The sequence below is a fragment of the Callithrix jacchus genome, chromosome 8 (genome assembly GCF_049354715.1).
Source record: "Callithrix jacchus isolate 240 chromosome 8, calJac240_pri, whole genome shotgun sequence".
Taxonomy (NCBI): domain Eukaryota; kingdom Metazoa; phylum Chordata; class Mammalia; order Primates; family Cebidae; genus Callithrix; species Callithrix jacchus.
The window spans coordinates 28,793,779-28,818,105 of NC_133509.1; positions in this window are offsets into that span (position 1 = coordinate 28,793,779).

Sequence of the window (24,327 nt, forward strand, 5' to 3'; positions counted from 1 at the left end):
GTGAATGGGAGTAAACGCTGTATTGAAAAATATCTGCTTCTAGAACCAAAACCCAGCTACCTAACAGAAATGTCTTCAATGTGTGCATTCAACTTACAGAGTTAAACTGATGTGCGTTTGCAGGAGTTTGTAAACCCTTTCTGTGAAGCAGCGGAAAACGCATTTTTGCAGCCAAATCCAAGCATTTCAGAAATAGCTGTAATTCTCCGTCTAAAACACAAAACGAACGTATCCTTCAAACTGCTCTGCTGTGCGTTCGCTTAACTAAGGGAGTTGAATCCGCATTTAGATTCAGAGAGTGGGAAGCACGTTCCTTCTAGGAGCTGCGTTTTGCTATTCCAGCGTGAATGGGAGTAAACGCTGTATTGAGAAATATCTGCTTCTAGAACCAAAACGCAGCTACCTAACAGAACGGTCTTCAATGTGTGCATTCAACTTACAGAGTTAAACTGATGTGCGTTTGCAGGAGTTTGTAAACCCTTTCTGTGAAGCAGCGGAAAACCCATTTTTGCAGCCAAATACAAGCATTTCAGAAATAGCTGTAAATCTCCGTCTAAAACAAAAAACGAACGTATCCTTCAAACTGCTCTACTGTGCGTTCGCTTAACTAAGGGAGTTGAATCCGCGTTTAGATTCAGAGAGTGGGAAGCACGTTCCTTCTAGGAGCTGCGTTTTGCTATTCCAGCGTGAATGGGAGTAAACGCTGTATTGAGAAATATCTGCTTCTAGAACCAAAACGCAGCTACCTAACAGAACGGTCTTCAATGTGTGCATTCAACTTACAGAGATAAACTGATGTGCGTTTGCAGGAGTTTGTAAACCCTTCCTGTGAAGCAGCGGAAAACGCATTTTTGAAGCCAAATCCAAGCATTTCAGAAATAGCTGTAAATCTCCGTCTACAACACAAAACGAACGTATCCTTCAAACTGCTCTGCTGTGCGTTCGCTTAACTAAGTGAGTTGAATCCGCGTTTAGATTCAGAGAGTGGGAAGCACGTTCCTTCTAGGAGCTGCGTTTTGCTACTCCAGCGTGAATGGGAGTAAACCCTGTATTGAGAAATATCTGCTTCTAGAACCAAAACGCAGCTACCTAACAGAACGGTCTTCAATGTGTGCATTCAACTTAAAGAGTTAAACTGATGTGCGTTTGCAGGAGTTTGTAAACCCTTTCTGTGAAGCAGCGGAAAACGCATTTTTCCAGCCAAATCCAAGCTTTTCAGAAATAGCTGTAAATCTCCGTCTAAAACACAAAACGAACGTATCCTTCAAACTGCTCTGCTGTGCGTTCGCTTAACTAAGGGAGGTGAATTTGCATTTAGATTCAGAGAGTGGGAAGCACGTTTCTTCTATGAGCTGCGTTTTGCTATTCCAGCGTGAATGGGAGTAAACGCTGTATTGAGAAATATCTGCTTCTAGAACCAAAACGCAGCTACCTAACAGAACGGTCTTCAATGTGTGCATTCAACTTACAGAGATAAACTGATGTGCGTTTGCAGGAGTTTGTAAACCCTTTCTGTGAAGTAGCGGAAAACGCATTTTTGCAGCCAAATCCAAGCATTTCAGAAATAACTGTAAATCTCCGTCTAAAACACAAAACGAACGTATCCTACAAACTGCTCTGCTGTGCGTTCGCTTAACTAAGGGAGTTGAATCCGCGTTTAGATTCAGAGAGTGGGAAGCACGTTCCTTATAGGAGCTGCGTTTTGCTATTCCAGCGTGAATGGGAGTAAACGCTGTATTGAGAAATATCTGCTTCTAGAACCAAAACGCAGCTACCTAACAGAACGGTCTTCAATGTGTGCATTCAACTTACACAGTTAAACTGATGTGCGTTTGCCGGAGTTTGTAAACCCTTTCTGTGAAGCAGCGGAAAACGCATTTTTCCAGCCAAATCCAAGCATTTCAGAAATAGCTGTAAATCTCCGTCTAAAACAAAAAACGAACGTATCCTTCAAACTGCTCTGCTGTGCGTTCGCTTAACTAAGGGAGTTGAATCCGCGTTTAGATTCAGAGAGTGGGAAGCACGTTCCTTCTAGGAGCTGCGTTTTGCTATTCCAGCGTGAATGGGAGTAAACGCTGTATTGAGAAATATCTGCTTCTAGAACCAAAACGCAGCTACCTAACAGAACGGTCTTCAATGTGTGCATTCAACTTACAGAGTTAAATTGATGTGCGTTTGCAGGAGTTTGTAAACCCTTTCTGTGAAGCAGCGGAAAACGCATTTTTCCAGCCAAATCCAAGCATTTCAGAAATAGCTGTAAATCTCCGTCTAAAACACAAAACGAACGTATCCTTCACACTGCTCTGCTGTGCGTTCGCTTAACTAAGGGAGTTGAATCCGCGTTTAGATTCAGAGAGTGAGAAGCACGTTCCTTCTAGGAGCTGCGTTTTGCTATTCCAGCGTGAATGGGAGTAAACGCTGTATTGAGAAATATCTGCTTCTAGAACCAAAACGCAGCTACCTAACAGAACGGTCTTCAATGTGTGCATTCAACTTACAGAGTTAAACTGATGTGCGTTTGCAGGAGTTTGTAAACCCTTTCTGTGAAGCAGCGGAAAACGCATTTTTCCAGCCAAATCCAAGCATTTCAGAAATAGCTGTAAATCTCCGTCTAAAACACAAAACGAACGTATCCTTCAAACTGCTCTGCTGTGCGTTCGCTTAACTAAGGGAGTTGAATCCGCGTTTAGATTCAGAGAGTGGGAAGCACGTTTTTTCTAGAAGCTGCGTTTTGCTATTCCAGCGTGAATGGGAGTAAACGCTGTATTGAAAAATATCTGCTTCTAGAACCAAAACCCAGCTACCTAACAGAAATGTCTTCAATGTGTGCATTCAACTTACAGAGTTAAACTGATGTGCGTTTGCAGGAGTTTGTAAACCCTTTCTGTGAAGCAGCGGAAAACGCATTTTTGCAGCCAAATCCAAGCATTTCAGAAATAGCTGTAATTCTCCGTCTAAAACACAAAACGAACGTATCCTTCAAACTGCTCTGCTGTGCGTTCGCTTAACTAAGGGAGTTGAATCCGCATTTAGATTCAGAGAGTGGGAAGCACGTTCCTTCTAGGAGCTGCGTTTTGCTATTCCAGCGTGAATGGGAGTAAACGCTGTATTGAGAAATATCTGCTTCTAGAACCAAAACGCAGCTACCTAACAGAACGGTCTTCAATGTGTGCATTCAACTTACAGAGTTAAACTGATGTGCGTTTGCAGGAGTTTGTAAACCCTTTCTGTGAAGCAGCGGAAAACCCATTTTTGCAGCCAAATACAAGCATTTCAGAAATAGCTGTAAATCTCCGTCTAAAACAAAAAACGAACGTATCCTTCAAACTGCTCTACTGTGCGTTCGCTTAACTAAGGGAGTTGAATCCGCGTTTAGATTCAGAGAGTGGGAAGCACGTTCCTTCTAGGAGCTGCGTTTTGCTATTCCAGCGTGAATGGGAGTAAACGCTGTATTGAGAAATATCTGCTTCTAGAACCAAAACGCAGCTACCTAACAGAACGGTCTTCAATGTGTGCATTCAACTTACAGAGATAAACTGATGTGCGTTTGCAGGAGTTTGTAAACCCTTCCTGTGAAGCAGCGGAAAACGCATTTTTGAAGCCAAATCCAAGCATTTCAGAAATAGCTGTAAATCTCCGTCTACAACACAAAACGAACGTATCCTTCAAACTGCTCTGCTGTGCGTTCGCTTAACTAAGTGAGTTGAATCCGCGTTTAGATTCAGAGAGTGGGAAGCACGTTCCTTCTAGGAGCTGCGTTTTGCTACTCCAGCGTGAATGGGAGTAAACCCTGTATTGAGAAATATCTGCTTCTAGAACCAAAACGCAGCTACCTAACAGAACGGTCTTCAATGTGTGCATTCAACTTAAAGAGTTAAACTGATGTGCGTTTGCAGGAGTTTGTAAACCCTTTCTGTGAAGCAGCGGAAAACGCATTTTTCCAGCCAAATCCAAGCTTTTCAGAAATAGCTGTAAATCTCCGTCTAAAACACAAAACGAACGTATCCTTCAAACTGCTCTGCTGTGCGTTCGCTTAACTAAGGGAGGTGAATTTGCATTTAGATTCAGAGAGTGGGAAGCACGTTTCTTCTATGAGCTGCGTTTTGCTATTCCAGCGTGAATGGGAGTAAACGCTGTATTGAGAAATATCTGCTTCTAGAACCAAAACGCAGCTACCTAACAGAACGGTCTTCAATGTGTGCATTCAACTTACAGAGATAAACTGATGTGCGTTTGCAGGAGTTTGTAAACCCTTTCTGTGAAGTAGCGGAAAACGCATTTTTGCAGCCAAATCCAAGCATTTCAGAAATAACTGTAAATCTCCGTCTAAAACACAAAACGAACGTATCCTACAAACTGCTCTGCTGTGCGTTCGCTTAACTAAGGGAGTTGAATCCGCGTTTAGATTCAGAGAGTGGGAAGCACGTTCCTTCTAGGAGCTGCGTTTTGCTATTCCAGCGTGAATGGGAGTAAACGCTGTATTGAGAAATATCTGCTTCTAGAACCAAAACGCAGCTACCTAACAGAACGGTCTTCAATGTGTGCATTCAACTTACAGAGATAAACTGATGTGCGTTTGCAGGAGTTTGTAAACCCTTTCTGTGAAGCAGCGGAAAACGCATTTTTGCAGCCAAATCCAAGCATTTCAGAAATAGCTGTAAATCTCCGTCTACAACACAAAACGAACGTATCCTTCAAACTGCTCTGCTGTGCGTTCGCTTAACTAAGTGAGTTGAATCCGCGTTTAGATTCAGAGAGTGGGAAGCACGTTCCTTCTAGGAGCTGCGTTTTGCTACTCCAGCGTTAATGGGAGTAAACGCTGTATTGAGAAATATCTGCTTCTAGAACCAAAACGCAGCTACCTAACAGAACGGTCTTCAATGTGTGCATTCAACTTACAGAGTTAAACTTATGTGCGTTTGCAGGAGTTTGTAAACCCTTTCTGTGAAGCAGCGGAAAACGCATTTTTCCAGCCAAATCCAAGCATTTCAGAAATAGCTGTAAATCTCCGTCTAAAACACAAAACGAACGTATCCTTCAAACTGCTCTGCTGTGCGTTCGCTTAACTAAGGGAGGTGAATTTGCATTTAGATTCAGAGAGTGGGAAGCACGTTTCTTCTATGAGCTGCGTTTTGCTATTCCAGCGTGAATGGGAGTAAACGCTGTATTGAGAAATATCTGCTTCTAGAACCAAAACGCAGCTACCTAACAGAACGGTCTTCAATGTGTGCATTCAACTTACACAGTTAAACTGATGTGCGTTTGCCGGAGTTTGTAAACCCTTTCTGTGAAGCAGCGGAAAACGCATTTTTCCAGCCAAATCCAAGCATTTCAGAAATAGCTGTAAATCTCCGTCTAAAACAAAAAACGAACGTATCCTTCAAACTGCTCTGCTGTGCGTTCGCTTAACTAAGGGAGTTGAATCCGCGTTTAGATTCAGAGAGTGGGAAGCACGTTCCTTCTAGGAGCTGCGTTTTGCTATTCCAGCGTGAATGGGAGTAAACGCTGTATTGAGAAATATCTGCTTCTAGAACCAAAACGCAGCTACCTAACAGAACGGTCTTCAATGTGTGCATTCAACTTACAGAGTTAAACTGATGTGCGTTTGCAGGAGTTTGTAAACCCTTTCTGTGAAGCAGCGGAAAACGCATTTTTGCAGCCAAATCCAAGCATTTCAGAAATAACTGTAAATCTCCGTCTAAAACACAAAACGAACGTATCCTACAAACTGCTCTGCTGTGCGTTCGCTTAACTAAGTGAGTTGAATCCGCGCTTAGATTCAGAGAGTGGGAAGCACGTTCCTTCTAGGAGCTGCGTTTTGCTACTCCAGCGTGAATGGGAGTAAACGCTGTATTGAGAAATATCTGCTTCTAGAACCAAAACGCAGCTACCTAACAGAACGGTCTTCAATGTGTGCATTCAACTTACAGAGTTAAACTGATGTGCGTTTGCAGGAGTTTGTAAACCCTTTCTGTGAAGCAGCGGAAAACGCATTTTTCCAGCCAAATCCAAGCATTTCAGAAATAGCTGTAAATCTCCGTCTAAAACACAAAACGAACGTATCCTTCAAACTGCTCTGCTGTGCGTTCGCTTAACTAAGGGAGTTGAATCCGCATTTAGATTCAGAGAGTGGGAAGCACGTTCCTTCTAGGAGCTGCGTTTTGCTATTCCAGCGTGAATGGGAGTAAACGCTGTATTGAGAAATATCTGCTTCTAGAACCAAAACGCAGCTACCTAACAGAACGGTCTTCAATGTTTGCATTCAACTTACAGAGTTAAACTGATGTGCGTTTGCAGGAGTTTGTAAACCCTTTCTGTGAAGCAGCGGAAAACCCATTTTTGCAGCCAAATACAAGCATTTCAGAAATAGCTGTAAATCTCCGTCTAAAACACAAAACGAACGTATCCTTCAAACTGCTCTGCTGTGCGTTCGCTTAACTAAGGGAGTTGAATCCGCGTTTAGATTCAGAGAGTGGGAAGCACGTTCCTTCTAGGAGCTGCGTTTTGCTATTCCAGCGTGAATGGGAGTAAACGCTGTATTGAGAAATATCTGCTTCTAGAACCAAAACGCAGCTACCTAACAGAACGGTCTTCAATGTGTGCATTCAACTTACAGAGATAAACTGATGTGCGTTTGCAGGAGTTTGTAAACCCTTTCTGTGAAGCAGCGGAAAACGCATTTTTGCAGCCAAATCCAAGCATTTCAGAAATAGCTGTAAATCTCCGTCTACAACACAAAACGAACGTATCCTTCAAACTGCTCTGCTGTGCGTTCGCTTAACTAAGTGAGTTGAATCCGCGTTTAGATTCAGAGAGTGGGAAGCACGTTCCTTCTAGGAGCTGCGTTTTGCTACTCCAGCGTGAATGGGAGTAAACGCTGTATTGAGAAATATCTGCTTCTAGAACCAAAACGCAGCTACCTAACAGAACGGTCTTCAATGTGTGCATTCAACTTACAGAGTTAAACTGATGTGCGTTTGCAGGAGTTTGTAAACCCTTTCTGTGAAGCAGCGGAAAACGCATTTTTCCAGCCAAATCCAAGCATTTCAGAAATAGCTGTAAATCTCCGTCTAAAACACAAAACGAACGTATCCTTCAAACTGCTCTGCTGTGCGTTCGCTTAACTAAGGGAGGTGAATTTGCATTTAGATTCAGAGAGTGGGAAGCACGTTTCTTCTATGAGCTGCGTTTTGCTATTCCAGCGTGAATGGGAGTAAACGCTGTATTGAGAAATATCTGCTTCTAGAACCAAAACGCAGCTACCTAACAGAACGGTCTTCAATGTGTGCATTCAACTTACACAGTTAAACTGATGTGCGTTTGCCGGAGTTTGTAAACCCTTTCTGTGAAGCAGCGGAAAACGCATTTTTCCAGCCAAATCCAAGCATTTCAGAAATAGCTGTAAATCTCCGTCTAAAACAAAAAACGAACGTATCCTTCAAACTGCTCTGCTGTGCGTTCGCTTAACTAAGGGAGTTGAATCCGCGTTTAGATTCAGAGAGTGGGAAGCACGTTCCTTCTAGGAGCTGCGTTTTGCTATTCCAGCGTGAATGGGAGTAAACGCTGTATTGAGAAATATCTGCTTCTAGAACCAAAACGCAGCTACCTAACAGAACGGTCTTCAATGTGTGCATTCAACTTACAGAGTTAAACTGATGTGCGTTTGCAGGAGTTTGTAAACCCTTTCTGTGAAGCAGCGGAAAACGCATTTTTCCAGCCAAATCCAAGCATTTCAGAAATAGCTGTAAATCTCCGTCTAAAACACAAAACGAACGTATCCTTCAAACTGCTCTGCTGTGCGTTCGCTTAACTAAGGGAGTTGAATCCGCGTTTAGATTCAGAGAGTGGGAAGCACGTTTTTTCTAGAAGCTGCGTTTTGCTATTCCAGCGTGAATGGGAGTAAACGCTGTATTGAAAAATATCTGCTTCTAGAACCAAAACCCAGCTACCTAACAGAAATGTCTTCAATGTGTGCATTCAACTTACAGAGTTAAACTGATGTGCGTTTGCAGGAGTTTGTAAACCCTTTCTGTGAAGCAGCGGAAAACGCATTTTTGCAGCCAAATCCAAGCATTTCAGAAATAGCTGTAATTCTCCGTCTAAAACACAAAACGAACGTATCCTTCAAACTGCTCTGCTGTGCGTTCGCATAACTAAGGGAGTTGAATCCGCATTTAGATTCAGAGAGTGGGAAGCACGTTCCTTCTAGGAGCTGCGTTTTGCTATTCCAGCGTGAATGGGAGTAAACGCTGTATTGAGAAATATCTGCTTCTAGAACCAAAACGCAGCTACCTAACAGAACGGTCTTCAATGTGTGCATTCAACTTACAGAGTTAAACTGATGTGCGTTTGCAGGAGTTTGTAAACCCTTTCTGTGAAGCAGCGGAAAACCCATTTTTGCAGCCAAATACAAGCATTTCAGAAATAGCTGTAAATCTCCGTCTAAAACAAAAAACGAACGTATCCTTCAAACTGCTCTACTGTGCGTTCGCTTAACTAAGGGAGTTGAATCCGCGTTTAGATTCAGAGAGTGGGAAGCACGTTCCTTCTAGGAGCTGCGTTTTGCTATTCCAGCGTGAATGGGAGTAAACGCTGTATTGAGAAATATCTGCTTCTAGAACCAAAACGCAGCTACCTAACAGAACGGTCTTCAATGTGTGCATTCAACTTACAGAGATAAACTGATGTGCGTTTGCAGGAGTTTGTAAACCCTTCCTGTGAAGCAGCGGAAAACGCATTTTTGAAGCCAAATCCAAGCATTTCAGAAATAGCTGTAAATCTCCGTCTACAACACAAAACGAACGTATCCTTCAAACTGCTCTGCTGTGCGTTCGCTTAACTAAGTGAGTTGAATCCGCGTTTAGATTCAGAGAGTGGGAAGCACGTTCCTTCTAGGAGCTGCGTTTTGCTACTCCAGCGTGAATGGGAGTAAACCCTGTATTGAGAAATATCTGCTTCTAGAACCAAAACGCAGCTACCTAACAGAACGGTCTTCAATGTGTGCATTCAACTTACAGAGTTAAACTGATGTGCGTTTGCAGGAGTTTGTAAACCCTTTCTGTGAAGCAGCGGAAAACGCATTTTTCCAGCCAAATCCAAGCTTTTCAGAAATAGCTGTAAATCTCCGTCTAAAACACAAAACGAACGTATCCTTCAAACTGCTCTGCTGTGCGTTCGCTTAACTAAGGGAGGTGAATTTGCATTTAGATTCAGAGAGTGGGAAGCACGTTTCTTCTATGAGCTGCGTTTTGCTATTCCAGCGTGAATGGGAGTAAACGCTGTATTGAGAAATATCTGCTTCTAGAACCAAAACGCAGCTACCTAACAGAACGGTCTTCAATGTGTGCATTCAACTTACAGAGATAAACTGATGTGCATTTGCAGGAGTTTGTAAACCCTTCTGTGAAGTAGCGGAAAACGCATTTTTGCAGCCAAATCCAAGCATTTCAGAAATAACTGTAAATCTCCGTCTAAAACACAAAACGAACGTATCCTACAAACTGCTCTGCTGTGCGTTCGCTTAACTAAGGGAGTTGAATCCGCGTTTAGATTCAGAGAGTGGGAAGCACGTTCCTTCTAGGAGCTGCGTTTTGCTATTCCAGCGTGAATGGGAGTAAACGCTGTATTGAGAAATATCTGCTTCTAGAACCAAAACGCAGCTACCTAACAGAACGGTCTTCAATGTGTGCATTCAACTTACAGAGATAAACTGATGTGCGTTTGCAGGAGTTTGTAAACCCTTTCTGTGAAGCAGCGGAAAACGCATTTTTGCAGCCAAATCCAAGCATTTCAGAAATAGCTGTAAATCTCCGTCTACAACACAAAACGAACGTATCCTTCAAACTGCTCTGCTGTGCGTTCGCTTAACTAAGTGAGTTGAATCCGCGTTTAGATTCAGAGAGTGGGAAGCACGTTCCTTCTAGGAGCTGCGTTTTGCTACTCCAGCGTGAATGGGAGTAAACGCTGTATTGAGAAATATCTGCTTCTAGAACCAAAACGCAGCTACCTAACAGAACGGTCTTCAATGTGTGCATTCAACTTACAGAGTTAAACTGATGTGCGTTTGCAGGAGTTTGTAAACCCTTTCTGTGAAGCAGCGGAAAACGCATTTTTCCAGCCAAATCCAAGCATTTCAGAAATAGCTGTAAATCTCCGTCTAAAACACAAAACGAACGTATCCTTCAAACTGCTCTGCTGTGCGTTCGCTTAACTAAGGGAGTTGAATCCGCGTTTAGATTCAGAGAGTGGGAAGCACGTTTTTTCTAGAAGCTGCGTTTTGCTATTCCAGCGTGAATGGGAGTAAACGCTGTATTGAAAAATATCTGCTTCTAGAACCAAAACCCAGCTACCTAACAGAAATGTCTTCAATGTGTGCATTCAACTTACAGAGTTAAACTGATGTGCGTTTGCAGGAGTTTGTAAACCCTTTCTGTGAAGCAGCGGAAAACGCATTTTTGCAGCCAAATCCAAGCATTTCAGAAATAGCTGTAATTCTCCGTCTAAAACACAAAACGAACGTATCCTTCAAACTGCTCTGCTGTGCGTTCGCATAACTAAGGGAGTTGAATCCGCATTTAGATTCAGAGAGTGGGAAGCACGTTCCTTCTAGGAGCTGCGTTTTGCTATTCCAGCGTGAATGGGAGTAAACGCTGTATTGAGAAATATCTGCTTCTAGAACCAAAACGCAGCTACCTAACAGAACGGTCTTCAATGTGTGCATTCAACTTACAGAGTTAAACTGATGTGCGTTTGCAGGAGTTTGTAAACCCTTTCTGTGAAGCAGCGGAAAACCCATTTTTGCAGCCAAATACAAGCATTTCAGAAATAGCTGTAAATCTCCGTCTAAAACAAAAAACGAACGTATCCTTCAAACTGCTCTACTGTGCGTTCGCTTAACTAAGGGAGTTGAATCCGCGTTTAGATTCAGAGAGTGGGAAGCACGTTCCTTCTAGGAGCTGCGTTTTGCTATTCCAGCGTGAATGGGAGTAAACGCTGTATTGAGAAATATCTGCTTCTAGAACCAAAACCCAGCTACCTAACAGAAATGTCTTCAATGTGTGCATTCAACTTACAGAGTTAAACTGATGTGCGTTTGCAGGAGTTTGTAAACCCTTTCTGTGAAGCAGCGGAAAACGCATTTTTGCAGCCAAATCCAAGCATTTCAGAAATAGCTGTAATTCTCCGTCTAAAACACAAAACGAACGTATCCTTCAAACTGCTCTGCTGTGCGTTCGCATAACTAAGGGAGTTGAATCCGCATTTAGATTCAGAGAGTGGGAAGCACGTTCCTTCTAGGAGCTGCGTTTTGCTATTCCAGCGTGAATGGGAGTAAACGCTGTATTGAGAAATATCTGCTTCTAGAACCAAAACGCAGCTACCTAACAGAACGGTCTTCAATGTGTGCATTCAACTTACAGAGTTAAACTGATGTGCGTTTGCAGGAGTTTGTAAACCCTTTCTGTGAAGCAGCGGAAAACCCATTTTTGCAGCCAAATACAAGCATTTCAGAAATAGCTGTAAATCTCCGTCTAAAACAAAAAACGAACGTATCCTTCAAACTGCTCTACTGTGCGTTCGCTTAACTAAGGGAGTTGAATCCGCGTTTAGATTCAGAGAGTGGGAAGCACGTTCCTTCTAGGAGCTGCGTTTTGCTATTCCAGCGTGAATGGGAGTAAACGCTGTATTGAGAAATATCTGCTTCTAGAACCAAAACGCAGCTACCTAACAGAACGGTCTTCAATGTGTGCATTCAACTTACAGAGATAAACTGATGTGCGTTTGCAGGAGTTTGTAAACCCTTCCTGTGAAGCAGCGGAAAACGCATTTTTGAAGCCAAATCCAAGCATTTCAGAAATAGCTGTAAATCTCCGTCTACAACACAAAACGAACGTATCCTTCAAACTGCTCTGCTGTGCGTTCGCTTAACTAAGTGAGTTGAATCCGCGTTTAGATTCAGAGAGTGGGAAGCACGTTCCTTCTAGGAGCTGCGTTTTGCTACTCCAGCGTGAATGGGAGTAAACCCTGTATTGAGAAATATCTGCTTCTAGAACCAAAACGCAGCTACCTAACAGAACGGTCTTCAATGTGTGCATTCAACTTACAGAGTTAAACTGATGTGCGTTTGCAGGAGTTTGTAAACCCTTTCTGTGAAGCAGCGGAAAACGCATTTTTCCAGCCAAATCCAAGCTTTTCAGAAATAGCTGTAAATCTCCGTCTAAAACACAAAACGAACGTATCCTTCAAACTGCTCTGCTGTGCGTTCGCTTAACTAAGGGAGGTGAATTTGCATTTAGATTCAGAGAGTGGGAAGCACGTTTCTTCTATGAGCTGCGTTTTGCTATTCCAGCGTGAATGGGAGTAAACGCTGTATTGAGAAATATCTGCTTCTAGAACCAAAACGCAGCTACCTAACAGAACGGTCTTCAATGTGTGCATTCAACTTACAGAGATAAACTGATGTGCATTTGCAGGAGTTTGTAAACCCTTCTGTGAAGTAGCGGAAAACGCATTTTTGCAGCCAAATCCAAGCATTTCAGAAATAACTGTAAATCTCCGTCTAAAACACAAAACGAACGTATCCTACAAACTGCTCTGCTGTGCGTTCGCTTAACTAAGGGAGTTGAATCCGCGTTTAGATTCAGAGAGTGGGAAGCACGTTCCTTCTAGGAGCTGCGTTTTGCTATTCCAGCGTGAATGGGAGTAAACGCTGTATTGAGAAATATCTGCTTCTAGAACCAAAACGCAGCTACCTAACAGAACGGTCTTCAATGTGTGCATTCAACTTACAGAGATAAACTGATGTGCGTTTGCAGGAGTTTGTAAACCCTTTCTGTGAAGCAGCGGAAAACGCATTTTTGCAGCCAAATCCAAGCATTTCAGAAATAGCTGTAAATCTCCGTCTACAACACAAAACGAACGTATCCTTCAAACTGCTCTGCTGTGCGTTCGCTTAACTAAGTGAGTTGAATCCGCGTTTAGATTCAGAGAGTGGGAAGCACGTTCCTTCTAGGAGCTGCGTTTTGCTACTCCAGCGTGAATGGGAGTAAACGCTGTATTGAGAAATATCTGCTTCTAGAACCAAAACGCAGCTACCTAACAGAACGGTCTTCAATGTGTGCATTCAACTTACAGAGTTAAACTGATGTGCGTTTGCAGGAGTTTGTAAACCCTTTCTGTGAAGCAGCGGAAAACGCATTTTTCCAGCCAAATCCAAGCATTTCAGAAATAGCTGTAAATCTCCGTCTAAAACACAAAACGAACGTATCCTTCAAACTGCTCTGCTGTGCGTTCGCTTAACTAAGGGAGGTGAATTTGCATTTAGATTCAGAGAGTGGGAAGCACGTTTCTTCTATGAGCTGCGTTTTGCTATTCCAGCGTGAATGGGAGTAAACGCTGTATTGAGAAATATCTGCTTCTAGAACCAAAACGCAGCTACCTAACAGAACGGTCTTCAATGTGTGCATTCAACTTACACAGTTAAACTGATGTGCGTTTGCCGGAGTTTGTAAACCCTTTCTGTGAAGCAGCGGAAAACGCATTTTTCCAGCCAAATCCAAGCATTTCAGAAATAGCTGTAAATCTCCGTCTAAAACAAAAAACGAACGTATCCTTCAAACTGCTCTGCTGTGCGTTCGCTTAACTAAGGGAGTTGAATCCGCGTTTAGATTCAGAGAGTGGGAAGCACGTTCCTTCTAGGAGCTGCGTTTTGCTATTCCAGCGTGAATGGGAGTAAACGCTGTATTGAGAAATATCTGCTTCTAGAACCAAAACGCAGCTACCTAACAGAACGGTCTTCAATGTGTGCATTCAACTTACAGAGTTAAACTGATGTGCGTTTGCAGGAGTTTGTAAACCCTTTCTGTGAAGCAGCGGAAAACGCATTTTTCCAGCCAAATCCAAGCATTTCAGAAATAGCTGTAAATCTCCGTCTAAAACACAAAACGAACGTATCCTTCACACTGCTCTGCTGTGCGTTCGCTTAACTAAGGGAGTTGAATCCGCGTTTAGATTCAGAGAGTGAGAAGCACGTTCCTTCTAGGAGCTGCGTTTTGCTATTCCAGCGTGAATGGGAGTAAACGCTGTATTGAGAAATATCTGCTTCTAGAACCAAAACGCAGCTACCTAACAGAACGGTCTTCAATGTGTGCATTCAACTTACAGAGTTAAACTGATGTGCGTTTGCAGGAGTTTGTAAACCATTTCTGTGAAGCAGCGGAAAACGCATTTTTCCAGCCAAATCCAAGCATTTCAGAAATAGCTGTAAATCTCCGTCTAAAACACAAAACGAACGTATCCTTCAAACTGCTCTGCTGTGCGTTCGCTTAACTAAGGGAGTTGAATCCGCGTTTAGATTCAGAGAGTGGGAAGCACGTTCCTTATAGGAGCTGCGTTTTGCTATTCCAGCGCGAATGGGAGTAAACGCTGTATTGAGAAATATCTGCTTCTAGAACCAAATCGCAGCTACCTAACAGAACGGTCTTCAATGTGTGCATTCAACTTACAGAGTTAAACTGATGTGCGTTTGCAGGAGTTTGTAAACCCTTTCCGTGAAGCAGCGGAAAACGCATTTTTGCAGCCAAATTTAAGCATTTCAGAAATAGCTGTAAATCTCCGTCTAAAACACAAAACGAACGTATCCTTCAAACGGCTCTACTGTTCGTTCGCTTAATTAAGGGAGTTGAATCCGCGTTTAGATTCAGAGAGTGGGAAGCACCTTCCTTCTAGAAGCTGCGTTTTGCTATTCCAGGGTGAATGGGAGTAAACCGTGTATTGAGAAATATCTGCTTCTAGAACCAAAACGCAGCTACCTAACAGAACGGTCTTCAATGTGTGCATTCAACTTACAGAGTTAAACTGATGTGCGTTTGCAGGAGTTTGTAAACCCTTTCTGTGAAGCAGCGGAAAACGCATTTTTGCAGCCAAATCCAAGCATTTCAGAAATAGCTGTAAATCTCCGTCTAAAACACAAAACGAACGTATCCTTCAAACTGCTCTGCTGTGCGTTCGCTTAACTAAGGGAGTTGAATCCGCATTTAGATTCAGAGAGTGGGAAGCACGTTCCTTCTAGGAGCTGCGTTTTGCTATTCCAGCGTGAATGGGAGTAAACGCTGTATTGAGAAATATCTGCTTCTAGAACCAAAACGCAGCTACCTAACAGAACGGTCTTCAATGTGTGCATTCAACTTACAGAGTTAAACTGATGTGCGTTGGCAGGAGTTTGTAAACCCTTTCTGTGAAGCAGCGGAAAACCCATTTTTGCAGCCAAATACAAGCATTTCAGAAATAGCTGTAAATCTCCGTCTAAAACAAAAAACGAACGTATCCTTCAAACTGCTCTACTGTGCGTTCGCTTAACTAAGGGAGTTGAATCCGCGTTTAGATTCAGAGAGTGGGAAGCACGTTCCTTCTAGGAGCTGCGTTTTGCTATTCCAGCGTGAATGGGAGTAAACGCTGTATTGAGAAATATCTGCTTCTAGAACCAAAACGCAGCTACCTAACAGAACGGTCTTCAATGTGTGCATTCAACTTACAGAGATAAACTGATGTGCGTTTGCAGGAGTTTGTAAACCCTTTCTGTGAAGCAGCGGAAAACGCATTTTTGAAGCCAAATCCAAGCATTTCAGAAATAGCTGTAAATCTCCGTCTACAACACAAAACGAACGTATCCTTCAAACTGCTCTGCTGTGCGTTCGCTTAACTAAGTGAGTTGAATCCGCGTTTAGATTCAGAGAGTGGGAAGCACGTTCCTTCTAGGAGCTGCGTTTTGCTACTCCAGCGTGAATGGGAGTAAACCCTGTATTGAGAAATATCTGCTTCTAGAACCAAAACGCAGCTACCTAACAGAACGGTCTTCAATGTGTGCATTCAACTTACAGAGTTAAACTGATGTGCGTTTGCAGGAGTTTGTAAACCCTTTCTGTGAAGCAGCGGAAAACGCATTTTTCCAGCCAAATCCAAGCTTTTCAGAAATAGCTGTAAATCTCCGTCTAAAACACAAAACGAACGTATCCTTCAAACTGCTCTGCTGTGCGTTCGCTTAACTAAGGGAGGTGAATTTGCATTTAGATTCAGAGAGTGGGAAGCACGTTTCTTCTATGAGCTGCGTTTTGCTATTCCAGCGTGAATGGGAGTAAACGCTGTATTGAGAAATATCTGCTTCTAGAACCAAAACGCAGCTACCTAACAGAACGGTCTTCAATGTGTGCATTCAACTTACAGAGATAAACTGATGTGCGTTTGCAGGAGTTTGTAAACCCTTTCTGTGAAGTAGCGGAAAACGCATTTTTGCAGCCAAATCCAAGCATTTCAGAAATAACTGTAAATCTCCGTCTAAAACACAAAACGAACGTATCCTACAAACTGCTCTGCTGTGCGTTCGCTTAACTAAGTGAGTTGAATTTGCGCTTAGATTCAGAGAGTGGGAAGCACGTTCCTTCTAGGAGCTGCGTTTTGCTACTCCAGCGTGAATGGGAGTAAACGCTGTATTGAGAAATATCTGCTTCTAGAACCAAAACGCAGCTACCTAACAGAACGGTCTTCAATGTGTGCATTCAACTTACAGAGTTAAACTGATGTGCGTTTGCAGGAGTTTGTAAACCCTTTCTGTGAAGCAGCGGAAAACGCATTTTTCCAGCCAAATCCAAGCATTTCAGAAATAGCTGTAAATCTCCGTCTAAAACACAAAACGAACGTATCCTTCAAACTGCTCTGCTGTGCGTTCGCTTAACTAAGGGAGTTGAATCCGCATTTAGATTCAGAGAGTGGGAAGCACGTTCCTTCTAGGAGCTGCGTTTTGCTATTCCAGCGTGAATGGGAGTAAACGCTGTATTGAGAAATATCTGCTTCTAGAACCAAAACGCAGCTACCTAACAGAACGGTCTTCAATGTGTGCATTCAACTTACAGAGTTAAACTGATGTGCGTTTGCAGGAGTTTGTAAACCATTTCTGTGAAGCAGCGGAAAACGCATTTTTCCAGCCAAATCCAAGCATTTCAGAAATAGCTGTAAATCTCCGTCTAAAACACAAAACGAACGTATCCTTCAAACTGCTCTGCTGTGCGTTCGCTTAACTAAGGGAGTTGAATCCGCGTTTAGATTCAGAGAGTGGGAAGCACGTTCCTTATAGGAGCTGCGTTTTGCTATTCCAGCGCGAATGGGAGTAAACGCTGTATTGAGAAATATCTGCTTCTAGAACCAAATCGCAGCTACCTAACAGAACGGTCTTCAATGTGTGCATTCAACTTACAGAGTTAAACTGATGTGCGTTTGCAGGAGTTTGTAAACCCTTTCCGTGAAGCAGCGGAAAACGCATTTTTGCAGCCAAATTTAAGCATTTCAGAAATAGCTGTAAATCTCCGTCTAAAACACAAAACGAACGTATCCTTCAAACGGCTCTACTGTTCGTTCGCTTAATTAAGGGAGTTGAATCCGCGTTTAGATTCAGAGAGTGGGAAGCACCTTCCTTCTAGAAGCTGCGTTTTGCTATTCCAGGGTGAATGGGAGTAAACCGTGTATTGAGAAATATCTGCTTCTAGAACCAAAACGCAGCTACCTAACAGAACGGTCTTCAATGTGTGCATTCAACTTACAGAGTTAAACTGATGTGCGTTTGCAGGAGTTTGTAAACCCTTTCTGTGAAGCAGCGGAAAACGCATTTTTGCAGCCAAATCCAAGCATTTCAGAAATAGCTGTAAATCTCCGTCTAAAACACAAAACGAACGTATCCTTCAAACTGCTCTGCTGTGCGTTCGCTTAACTAAGGGAGTTGAATCCGCATTTAGATTCAGAGAGTGGGAAGCACGTTCCTTCTAGGAGCTGCGTTTTGCTATTCCAGCGTGAATGGGAGTAAACGCTGTATTGAGAAATATCTGCTTCTAGAACCAAAACGCAGCTACCTAACAGAACGGTCTTCAATGTGTGCATTCAACTTACAGAGTTAAACTGATGTGCGTTGGCAGGAGTTTGTAAACCCTTTCTGTGAAGCAGCGGAAAACCCATTTTTGCAGCCAAATACAAGCATTTCAGAAATAGCTGTAAATCTCCGTCTAAAACAAAAAACGAACGTATCCTTCAAACTGCTCTACTGTGCGTTCGCTTAACTAAGGGAGTTGAATCCGCGTTTAGATTCAGAGAGTGGGAAGCACGTTCCTTCTAGGAGCTGCGTTTTGCTATTCCAGCGTGAATGGGAGTAAACGCTGTATTGAGAAATATCTGCTTCTAGAACCAAAACGCAGCTACCTAACAGAACGGTCTTCAATGTGTGCATTCAACTTACAGAGATAAACTGATGTGCGTTTGCAGGAGTTTGTAAACCCTTTCTGTGAAGCAGCGGAAAACGCATTTTTGAAGCCAAATCCAAGCATTTCAGAAATAGCTGTAAATCTCCGTCTACAACACAAAACGAACGTATCCTTCAAACTGCTCTGCTGTGCGTTCGCTTAACTAAGTGAGTTGAATCCGCGTTTAGATTCAGAGAGTGGGAAGCACGTTCCTTCTAGGAGCTGCGTTTTGCTACTCCAGCGTGAATGGGAGTAAACCCTGTATTGAGAAATATCTGCTTCTAGAACCAAAACGCAGCTACCTAACAGAACGGTCTTCAATGTGTGCATTCAACTTACAGAGTTAAACTGATGTGCGTTTGCAGGAGTTTGTAAACCCTTTCTGTGAAGCAGCGGAAAACGCATTTTTCCAGCCAAATCCAAGCTTTTCAGAAATAGCTGTAAATCTCCGTCTAAAACACAAAACGAACGTATCCTTCAAACTGCTCTGCTGTGCGTTCGCTTAACTAAGGGAGGTGAATTTGCATTTAGATTCAGAGAGTGGGAAGCACGTTTCTTCTATGAGCTGCGTTTTGCTATTCCAGCGTGAATGGGAGTAAACGCTGTATTGAGAAATATCTGCTTCTAGAACCAAAACGCAGCTACCTAACAGAACGGTCTTCAATGTGTGCATTCAACTTACAGAGATAAACTGATGTGCGTTTGCAGGAGTTTGTAAACCCTTTCTGTGAAGTAGCGGAAAACGCATTTTTGCAGCCAAATCCAAGCATTTCAGAAATAACTGTAAATCTCCGTCTAAAACACAAAACGAACGTATCCTACAAACTGCTCTGCTGTGCGTTCGCTTAACTAAGTGAGTTGAATTTGCGCTTAGATTCAGAGAGTGGGAAGCACGTTCCTTCTAGGAGCTGCGTTTTGCTACTCCAGCGTGAATGGGAGTAAACGCTGTATTGAGAAATATCTGCTTCTAGAACCAAAACGCAGCTACCTAACAGAACGGTCTTCAATGTGTGCATTCAACTTACAGAGTTAAACTGATGTGCGTTTGCAGGAGTTTGTAAACCCTTTCTGTGAAGCAGCGGAAAACGCATTTTTCCAGCCAAATCCAAGCATTTCAGAAATAGCTGTAAATCTCCGTCTAAAACACAAAACGAACGTATCCTTCAAACTGCTCTGCTGTGCGTTCGCTTAACTAAGGGAGTTGAATCCGCATTTAGATTCAGAGAGTGGGAAGCACGTTCCTTCTAGGAGCTGCGTTTTGCTATTCCAGCGTGAATGGGAGTAAACGCTGTATTGAGAAATATCTGCTTCTAGAACCAAAACGCAGCTACCTAACAGAACGGTCTTCAATGTTTGCATTCAACTTACAGAGTTAAACTGATGTGCGTTTGCAGGAGTTTGTAAACCCTTTCTGTGAAGCAGCGGAAAACCCATTTTTGCAGCCAAATACAAGCATTTCAGAAATAGCTGTAAATCTCCGTCTAAAACACAAAACGAACGTATCCTTCAAACTGCTCTGCTGTGCGTTCGCTTAACTAAGGGAGTTGAATCCGCGTTTAGATTCAGAGAGTGGGAAGCACGTTCCTTCTAGGAGCTGCGTTTTGCTATTCCAGCGTGAATGGGAGTAAACGCTGTATTGAGAAATATCTGCTTCTAGAACCAAAACGCAGCTACCTAACAGAACGGTCTTCAATGTGTGCATTCAACTTACAGAGATAAACTGATGTGCGTTTGCAGGAGTTTGTAAACCCTTTCTGTGAAGCAGCGGAAAACGCATTTTTGCAGCCAAATCCAAGCATTTCAGAAATAGCTGTAAATCTCCGTCTACAACACAAAACGAACGTATCCTTCAAACTGCTCTGCTGTGCGTTCGCTTAACTAAGTGAGTTGAATCCGCGTTTAGATTCAGAGAGTGGGAAGCACGTTCCTTCTAGGAGCTGCGTTTTGCTACTCCAGCGTGAATGGGAGTAAACGCTGTATTGAGAAATATCTGCTTCTAGAACCAAAACGCAGCTACCTAACAGAACGGTCTTCAATGTGTGCATTCAACTTACAGAGTTAAACTGATGTGCGTTTGCAGGAGTTTGTAAACCCTTTCTGTGAAGCAGCGGAAAACGCATTTTTCCAGCCAAATCCAAGCATTTCAGAAATAGCTGTAAATCTCCGTCTAAAACACAAAACGAACGTATCCTTCAAACTGCTCTGCTGTGCGTTCGCTTAACTAAGGGAGGTGAATTTGCATTTAGATTCAGAGAGTGGGAAGCACGTTTCTTCTATGAGCTGCGTTTTGCTATTCCAGCGTGAATGGGAGTAAACGCTGTATTGAGAAATATCTGCTTCTAGAACCAAAACGCAGCTACCTAACAGAACGGTCTTCAATGTGTGCATTCAACTTACACAGTTAAACTGATGTGCGTTATCCGGAGTTTGTAAACCCTTTCTGTGAAGCAGCGGAAAACGCATTTTTCCAGCCAAATCCAAGCATTTCAGAAATAGCTGTAAATCTCCGTCTAAAACAAAAAACGAACGTATCCTTCAAACTGCTCTGCTGTGCGTTCGCTTAACTAAGGGAGTTGAATCCGCGTTTAGATTCAGAGAGTGGGAAGCACGTTCCTTCTAGGAGCTGCGTTTTGCTATTCCAGCGTGAATGGGAGTAAACGCTGTATTGAGAAATATCTGCTTCTAGAACCAAAACGCAGCTACCTAACAGAACGGTCTTCAATGTGTGCATTCAACTTACAGAGTTAAACTGATGTGCGTTTGCAGGAGTTTGTAAACCCTTTCTGTGAAGCAGCGGAAAACGCATTTTTCCAGCCAAATCCAAGCATTTCAAAAATAGCTGTAAATCTCCGTCTAAAACACAAAACGAACGTATCCTTCACACTGCTCTGCTGTGCGTTCGCTTAACTAAGGGAGTTGAATCCGCGTTTAGATTCAGAGAGTGAGAAGCACGTTCCTTCTAGGAGCTGCGTTTTGCTATTCCAGCGTGAATGGGAGTAAACGCTGTATTGAGAAATATCTGCTTCTAGAACCAAAACGCAGCTACCTAACAGAACGGTCTTCAATGTGTGCATTCAACTTACAGAGTTAAACTGATGTGCGTTTGCAGGAGTTTGTAAACCCTTTCTGTGAAGCAGCGGAAAACGCATTTTTGCAGCCAAATCCAAGCATTTCAGAAATAGCTGTAATTCTCCGTCTAAAACACAAAACGAACGTATCCTTCAAACTGCTCTGCTGTGCGTTCGCTTAACTAAGGGAGTTGAATCCGCATTTAGATTCAGAGAGTGGGAAGCACGTTCCTTCTAGGAGCTGCGTTTTGCTATTCCAGCGTGAATGGGAGTAAACGCTGTATTGAGAAATATCTGCTTCTAGAACCAAAACGCAGCTACCTAACAGAACGGTCTTCAATGTGTGCATTCAACTTACAGAGTTAAACTGATGTGCGTTTGCAGGAGTTTGTAAACCCTTTCTGTGAAGCAGCGGAAAACGCATTTTTGCAGCCAAATCCAAGCATTTCAGAAATAGCTGTAATTCTCCGTCTAAAACACAAAACGAACGTATCCTTCAAACTGCTCTGCTGTGCGTTCGCTTAACTAAGGGAGTTGAATCCGCATTTAGATTCAGAGAGTGGGAAGCACGTTCCTTCTAGGAGCTGCGTTTTGCTATTCCAGCGTGAATGGGAGTAAACGCTGTATTGAGAAATATCTGCTTCTAGAACCAAAACGCAGCTACCTAACAGAACGGTCTTCAATGTGTGCATTCAACGTACAGAGTTAAACTGATGTGCGTTTGCAGGAGTTTGTAAACCCTTTCTGTGAAGTAGCGGAAAACGCATTTTTGCAGCCAAATCCAAGCATTTCAGAAATAACTGTAAATCTCCGTCTAAAACACAAAACGAACGTATCCTACAAACTGCTCTGCTGTGCGTTCGCTTAACTAAGGGAGTTGAATCCGCGTTTAGATTCAGAGAGTGGGAAGCACGTTCCTTCTAGGAGCTGCGTTTTGCTATTCCAGCGTGAATGGGAGTAAACGCTGTATTGAGAAATATCTGCTTCTAGAACCAAAACGCAGCTACCTAACAGAACGGTCTTCAATGTGTGCATTCAACTTACAGAGATAAACTGATGTGCGTTTGCAGGAGTTTGTAAACCCTTTCTGTGAAGCAGCGGAAAACGCATTTTTGCAGCCAAATCCAAGCATTTCAGAAATAGCTGTAAATCTCCGTCTACAACACAAAACGAACGTATCCTTCAAACTGCTCTGCTGTGCGTTCGCTTAACTAAGTGAGTTGAATCCGCGTTTAGATTCAGAGAGTGGGAAGCACGTTCCTTCTAGGAGCTGCGTTTTGCTACTCCAGCGTTAATGGGAGTAAACGCTGTATTGAGAAATATCTGCTTCTAGAACCAAAACGCAGCTACCTAACAGAACGGTCTTCAATGTGTGCATTCAACTTACAGAGTTAAACTTATGTGCGTTTGCAGGAGTTTGTAAACCCTTTCTGTGAAGCAGCGGAAAACGCATTTTTCCAGCCAAATCCAAGCATTTCAGAAATAGCTGTAAATCTCCGTCTAAAACACAAAACGAACGTATCCTTCAAACTGCTCTGCTGTGCGTTCGCTTAACTAAGGGAGGTGAATTTGCATTTAGATTCAGAGAGTGGGAAGCACGTTTCTTCTATGAGCTGCGTTTTGCTATTCCAGCGTGAATGGGAGTAAACGCTGTATTGAGAAATATCTGCTTCTAGAACCAAAACGCAGCTACCTAACAGAACGGTCTTCAATGTGTGCATTCAACTTACACAGTTAAACTGATGTGCGTTTGCCGGAGTTTGTAAACCCTTTCTGTGAAGCAGCGGAAAACGCATTTTTCCAGCCAAATCCAAGCATTTCAGAAATAGCTGTAAATCTCCGTCTAAAACAAAAAACGAACGTATCCTTCAAACTGCTCTGCTGTGCGTTCGCTTAACTAAGGGAGTTGAATCCGCGTTTAGATTCAGAGAGTGGGAAGCACGTTCCTTCTAGGAGCTGCGTTTTGCTATTCCAGCGTGAATGGGAGTAAACGCTGTATTGAGAAATATCTGCTTCTAGAACCAAAACGCAGCTACCTAACAGAACGGTCTTCAATGTGTGCATTCAACTTACAGAGTTAAACTGATGTGCGTTTGCAGGAGTTTGTAAACCCTTTCTGTGAAGCAGCGGAAAACGCATTTTTGCAGCCAAATCCAAGCATTTCAGAAATAACTGTAAATCTCCGTCTAAAACACAAAACGAACGTATCCTACAAACTGCTCTGCTGTGCGTTCGCTTAACTAAGTGAGTTGAATCCGCGCTTAGATTCAGAGAGTGGGAAGCACGTTCCTTCTAGGAGCTGCGTTTTGCTACTCCAGCGTGAATGGGAGTAAACGCTGTATTGAGAAATATCTGCTTCTAGAACCAAAACGCAGCTACCTAACAGAACGGTCTTCAATGTGTGCATTCAACTTACAGAGTTAAACTGATGTGCGTTTGCAGGAGTTTGTAAACCCTTTCTGTGAAGCAGCGGAAAACGCATTTTTCCAGCCAAATCCAAGCATTTCAGAAATAGCTGTAAATCTCCGTCTAAAACACAAAACGAACGTATCCTTCAAACTGCTCTGCTGTGCGTTCGCTTAACTAAGGGAGTTGAATCCGCATTTAGATTCAGAGAGTGGGAAGCACGTTCCTTCTAGGAGCTGCGTTTTGCTATTCCAGCGTGAATGGGAGTAAACGCTGTATTGAGAAATATCTGCTTCTAGAACCAAAACGCAGCTACCTAACAGAACGGTCTTCAATGTTTGCATTCAACTTACAGAGTTAAACTGATGTGCGTTTGCAGGAGTTTGTAAACCCTTTCTGTGAAGCAGCGGAAAACCCATTTTTGCAGCCAAATACAAGCATTTCAGAAATAGCTGTAAATCTCCGTCTAAAACACAAAACGAACGTATCCTTCAAACTGCTCTGCTGTGCGTTCGCTTAACTAAGGGAGTTGAATCCGCGTTTAGATTCAGAGAGTGGGAAGCACGTTCCTTCTA